The 6,815-nt window shown below is 40.0% G+C and overlaps 1 pseudogene; it reads left to right on the top strand.

Annotated features, from left to right (window-relative positions):
• The first annotated feature begins 520 nt into the window (after positions 1 to 520).
• Positions 521 to 6,493, top strand: LOC100958206 (annotated as a pseudogene).
• The last annotated feature ends 322 nt before the right edge of the window (positions 6,494 to 6,815 follow it).

Genomic DNA, 6,815 nt, shown 5'->3' with positions numbered 1-6,815 from the left:
CAAAATATATACACCATGAAAAGCCTTATTGAGGAATTTGATTTTATTATAAATGCCATGAGAAATTTCTGGAATATATGTAAGGACATAGGTAGTGAACTCTGATTTATGTTTTTGAATTATTAATGTTGTTAGCTATTTAAAGAATAGATTAGAATATATAACTGATAACAGAGAGATCAATTATGAGCCTGCTGCAGAAGTCCAGAAGAGATTTGGTGTGCTTTGCGGCTAGCATCATGACAGCAGAGGTGGACAGAAGTGGACAGATTCATTGATCACTTAATGTAGTGAAATCCGGGGCAAGAGAGGGGTTTACCTTGGCAAATGATTCCACCATTACTTCCAGATGCAGAACTGAGGCCTAGAGTTAAAGGAAGACAATTGAACTTAAGACATTAGATCTATAAGAACCCTATTTTTAGCTTCAAGTATGAAATGGTAAATTCATACAATCTGCTCACCTTTGACACTTTATGGTTTATGAAAATAAAAACTGTCTGGTTTTCATTTATGCAACATGAATATTGGTTTACAAAATATAAGAAATGTGAGGCTATGTAAGCCCTATGACCCAATCAATACCCAGTCTCCAGGAGTGATACCAAGAAACAGGTGAGGGAACAGCAGTATCTTTCCATGATACTCTTGTAAGAAGGTGAAGACTTGCCTCCAGACATTCCAGATTTCTGTTTGCTGTTCAAGATGGAAAGATCATGAATACATCTCGCTAAGCTTAGATTTCTCTGAGTTCCAAACCCAGATATCTAATTGCCTTCTTGAGGACTTCACCTTTTTTTTTTCTGAGACAGAGTCTCACTATGTCGCCCTGGGTAGAGTGCTGTAGCATCACAGCTCACAACAACCTCAAACTCTTAGGCTTAAGAGATTCTCTTGCTTCAGCCTCCCAAGTAGCTGGAACTCCAAGCACTCATCACAACACCCTGCTATTTTTTGTTGTTGTCGTTGTTTAGCAGGCCTGGGCTGGGTTCAAACCCGCCAACCTCGGTGCATGTAGCAGGTGCCCTAACCACTGACCTACAGGCTCTGAGCCTGGACTTGACTTTGATATCAACTAGGCACTTCAAAACTACTATGATCAAAATTGATATCATCTCTCCCTTCACATTTTTCCTCTCTCAATCTTTTTGTTCCTTGATTTGTACCTCTAGCCAGCCACCCATCAACTAAAGCCAGAAATGTGGATATTGTCTTTGATTCCCCTCTTTCCTTCAGCCCCACCCCATCCAGTCCTTCAGCAAATCCTCCAGTCTCTACCTTTAAAATGGAATTTGCCACCCTGCATTTTCTCTCCTACCACTGTCAAAATCCTAGGCAACTCCATAACCATCTTTTGCCTGGACTTCTACAAAATTCTCTTAATGCAGCCATCTGACCACCCTCGATTCTCCACATTAATATTAGACAAGAAATATAAAAGATAACATTCGTAAAATATATGTAATACTCATGTATTTGATCACTCACTGACTTAAACTCCTTCAAAAGTTTCCCGTTACCCTTAGAACAGAGTCTCTCTCCTTGGCACTACTACTATTTTGAGCCAAAAATTCTTTGCTGTGTGGCTTGCCCTGTGCACTGTACGATGTTTATCAGCATCTCTGGCCTCTACCCCACCAGCCAGCAGCAGCCTACCTGTTGTTGTGACAACCAAAAATGTTTCTAAGCATTCCAAATAATTGTTCCCAGATGTGGGTAGAGAGCAAAATCGCTACTGCTTCATAACCACTACCTTAGAATCAATCCCAGTATCTTACAGTGGACCGTATGACCTTACCCGAGCTGCACTCTGTTCACCTTTTTGACTTGAAGTGTGTATCATACTTCCCTATGGTCACTGTCTTCCAGACAAAATATCCATCTTTTTTCTCTGGACTGCTTTATAGCATGGGACTTTTTCCTTTCAATAGGCCAATCCCTCATTTTGGAACACTTTCCCCAAACATGTCCCTGCCTCATGTCACATTTGTTTATTTAACATTTGCTCATGCTTCAGATTTGAATTCAGTGACGACTTCCTAGACCAGTCAAGTCCCATATATGTGCAATCTCAGGTATTGGTACACCTCCTTCCCAGAACTTTCCCCTGTTTCCGTCCCAGGAGAGCAGGGCCATGTCAGTGATGGCTCACCACTGTATCCACAGTGCAGGCTCTAGGGATACAATGGTTGAGTCCCTGGGTTCCTGATCCAGCTATGTCATTTATTAGCTGTGTGATCTTGGGTAAGTTGTTTTATTTTTATTTAATTTTTTTTTGTTTTTTTGGCTGGGGCTGGGTTTGAACCCCCCACCTCTGGCATATGGGGCTGATGCCCTACTCCTTTGAACCACAGGTGCTGCCCTTCTTAATTTTTAATTAAAATCATAACTGTATACATTTACGTGGGACAATGTGGGATTTGATATATAATGTGGAATGCTTAAATCAAACTGATATCCATCACCTCACATGCTTATTTTTTGTGGTATGAGACATTTAAAATTTACTCTTAGTTATTATGAAATATGCCCATGCATTGTGCATATTAGGTGAGATCCCACCAAATGCCCTCCATCCTCCTACCAATTACCCTCCCCCCTTACGCTCCTCCCTCCCTCTTCTCCTCTCCCCCTTGCTAGGCTATATTTGTGTTTTATCATTCATAGAGTGGGTGCTTATATATTGGTTCCATAACAGTATTGAGTGCATTGTAGACTTCCCCTTGCCCCCGTTCTTGAGATACTTTACTAAGAAGAATGTGTTCCAACTCCATCCAGGTAAACATAAAGATGTAAAGCCTCCATCTTTTTTATGGCTGAATATTATTCCATGGTATACATTTACATTTGATTTATTGAAGACTTATTTTCTTCTTGTGTGAAAGAGGGTTCTTAATAATTATTTCACTGGAATATTATGAGGAATAAATTATCTAATAAGAATCTTTTAGTAGTATACTTAGCACATAATAACTCAATAAATTCTAGTTACTACAACTATTATTACCATTATTATTACCAATCACTATTATTATCTTTGTATCAAGAAAATTTTACTTTAGGTAGCAACTCAGCTATAGCTTTCCAAATAATTATTTCCTTTTTGGCCCAAGAGGAGCAGAATATTTTCCTTTAAAATATATGAATTTTAAAAAAAAAAAGATTATAGAGTGAGACTGCTTAAGATGAGTAAATAACATTGGTCTCTACAATATTTTTCTTGGAAATGCTAAGCTAAATTGTGCTTGTTTTTAGAAGTAAATCTAAAAGAAATTATTAATAGCAAAGTCCTTTTGTTATAGTCTGAAAGTAGCTTCATTCATTTAATGGAAGAAACATCTTGGCACTATTAAAGGAATTGGAATTAGAAATTTTTTAAATTAAAAACAATTTTTTCTAGGTTTTAGAATAATGTATTTATTTTATTTTTATTTATTTATGTATTTATCTTTTGCAGTTTTTTTTTTTTTTTTTTGGCTGGGGCTGGGTTTGAACCTACCACCTTTGGCATATGGGGCTGGTGCCCTACCCTTTTGAGCCACAGGTGCTGCCCTAGAATAATGTATTTATTACATGTAGTATTTTGTAGTTGGGATTGTATTCTGAGAGCAGATGTGAATATGTATAAGGCATCCCTGCCTTCAAGGTATGCGTAATAAAGTAGATGAAACTTTGTTGTTATTATAATGTATATTGGTACTGGAACTCCATGGGTAGAAAGCCAACAAAAAGTTTCATACGCTACAATAATTCGCCCTCTTTAAAATATTTAATGTTGAGAAATGGGTGATAGAGATTAAAATAAAATTTTCTTTGGAAATAGGGAAAAAATAAAATATATGAATAAATTGTTCTTTTTTCTGATTTTATTTTATTTTTTACCTTTATGGGGTTAATTTAAATATTTTACTATGAAGAGCAAAATAATAATATTCATGCAATTCAACATGATCCTTGCTTAGTTCATAAGTTGGCTTCTTAGGTATGACTTCTGATCCTCGTCTGTCCTTGCCCACCTATTGTTTACTCTTTAGCACCATCACTCGAAGAACGGAAGGGGACAACAATTATACAATGCTCAACTTGCTTTTTATTTATTATCATTAATTATTATTTATTTAAAGCCTAAGAATAGGAGGGTCTATAGAAAGTGTAAGTATCCCCCAGTCAATAGTGTCACATCTTGGCTCAGCACCCTGTAGCTCAGCGACTAGGGCGCCAGCCACATACACAGGAGCTGGTGGGTTTGAACCCAGCCCAGGCCCACCAAACAACAATGACAACTACAACCAAAAAATAGCCAGGCGTTGTGGTGGTTGCCTGTAGTCCCAGCTGCTTGGGAGGCTGAGGTAAGACAATAGCATAAACCCAAGAGTTTGAGGTTGCTGTGAGCTGTGATGCCAGGGCACTCTACCCAGGGCAACAGCTTGAGATTCTGTCTCAAAAAAAAAAAAAAATAGCTCCACATCTTAATCCTGAAAAAAATAGCTCCACATCTTGTCCTGTGGACATGCTACCTTACATGACATAAAAGACTCTGAATATGTGATTAAGTTAAGGAGCTTCAGATAAGGAAATTATCCTGATTTATCCAGGTAGGCCCACCTACAGGAGTCCTTAAGGAGGGAAGGCAATGTGGCCAGAGAAGGAGAGAGAGATTGAAGATAATCACCTTCTTCTTCATCATCTTTTTCTTCTCCTCCTCCTCCTCCTCCTCTCACTGTAGCCCTCCATAGAGTGCCATAACATCACAGCTCACAGCAACCTCCAACTCTTGGGCTCAAGCAATTCTCTTGTCTCAGTCTCCAATATAGCTGGGACTACAGGCGCCCGCCACAACACCTGGCTATTTTTTGTTGCAGTTATTGTTGTTTAGCTGGCCCAACGGGGCCGGAACTCAACAGCCTCAGTGTATGTGGCTGGCACTGTAACCACTGTGCTACAGGCACCAAGCCCCTTCTGGTTCTGAAGATGTATTCAGGTGGCCTCTAAAAGCTGGAAAAACAGAAGACAGAATTCTCCCTTAGAGCCTCCAGAAGAAACCAGCGTTGTAGCTATCTTCATTTTGTTTCAGACTCTTGACATCCAGAACTGTAAGGGAAGAAATTTGTGTTGTTTTAAAAGCTGCCAAATTTGTGTAAATTTATTACAGCAGCAGTAGAAAGTTAACACAGGTTGATTTCAATACCTTTCTGGGTTCAATGTACAGTTGAACAATCAAAGGATTAGATTTTACCTTTTTTTTTTTTGCAGTTTCTGCAGTTTTGGGCCGGGGCCAGCTTTGAACCCTCCACCTCCACTATACATGACCGGTGCCTTACTCCGTTGAGCCACAGGTGCCTTCGATTAGATTTTACTTTATTTTTTTATTTTTTTTATTTATTTTTTTTTTTAGATTTTACTTTTTTAGGTCAAAATATCAACTTATTTGAAATTGGAGAAACGCACATTCTGATTAATGGGACTTCCGCTTTTATCAATTGTATTTTAATTATGAAATATTTTAAACATGCCAAAAGGACAAAAAATAATATAACCACCCATGTAAACACTAAAGAAGAATTTTCGATTTGCCATATTGCTTCAGAACACTTTCCTTTTTAAAAAAATAAAATATTGGCAGCGCACGAGGCGGTCCCTCGGATCTGTGTCTGGCTTCCACAGTGTTTGGACGGAGGAGACCCGGGGACTCCGTTCCTTTCAGCCTTCGGCAGCTTTTGAGTCTCCTTCTTTAGCACTTGCAATCTCTGTGATCATCTTCACGGCCATCTCCTGCTTCTGGAGGCGGCTAACACCGTTTATTTTTATTTACTCTGTGTGTGTGTGTGTGTGTGTGTGTGTGTGTGTGTGTGTGTGGTTAGCTCCTTATTACCAATCAGCCACGGTCTCCTTGATTCGTCAAAATTCTTCCACCAAATGTGGAGGCAGCCATCAACCACCTGGTCCGTACACCCACCTCTCTCTGGGCTACTATTTCGACCAGGATGATGTGGCCGTGAAAGGCATGGGCCACTTCTGCGAGTTGGCGGAGGAGAAGCCCGAGGGCGCCCGGCGTCTCTTAAAGATGCAAAAGCAGCGTGGCCTCCGCGCTGTCCCCCCAGAACGCGCAGAAGCCAGCTCAGGGTGAGTGGGGTCCGACCCTGGATGCAATGGACGGCGCCCAGGCTCTTTTGGATCTTCAGGCCCTGGGTTCGGCCGCCTAGACCCTCATCTCTGTCACTTCCTGGAGAGTCACTTCCCAGATGAGGATGTGAAACTCATCAAGAAGATGGGCGACCACCTGACCGCCCTCCACAGGCTGGCTGGCCGAGTATCTCCTGGAAAGACTCAATCTCAAGCGCCACTCGGAGCCTGCGGAGCCCAGCGACCTCCGAGGAGCCCTTCCCCAAGTATCAGGGTTCTGCCGGAGCCTCTCCCTCCAGCCGCAAGGCAGCTTTTTAACCACCCCGGAGTCCTCTCCCAAGCCTTGGACCAACTGGAAATAAAGCTTTGAGCACCTAGTCAAAAATAGATAAATAAAATAAAAAATAAAATATTGCTGAAGCTATTAAAAAATTGTGCTCCTCAACTTTTCCCTTGTGCTTCTTCGCCAGAGCTTGGTATGTATAATTATAATGCATATTATTATACCATTACTGTACATATTTGTAAATATTTCACAGGTTTTTGTGTATTTAATCTTTATATAAAGAAAGTATTCTTTGGCAACATCTTTTCTCTTTTACATTATGTTTTTGAGATTTATATTGACAGACTATATTGTAATTGCTGTATTTTTTTTTATTTTTCAGAACTTTAATCTCCACAAAGTTTGT

The sequence above is a fragment of the Otolemur garnettii genome, unplaced genomic scaffold, assembly GCF_000181295.1.
Source record: "Otolemur garnettii isolate 467f Iridium unplaced genomic scaffold, OtoGar3 scaffold00109, whole genome shotgun sequence".
Taxonomy (NCBI): Eukaryota; Metazoa; Chordata; class Mammalia; order Primates; family Galagidae; genus Otolemur; species Otolemur garnettii.
Note: the sequence above shows the minus strand (reverse complement) of the source record. Positions and strands in the feature narration are given on the sequence as shown.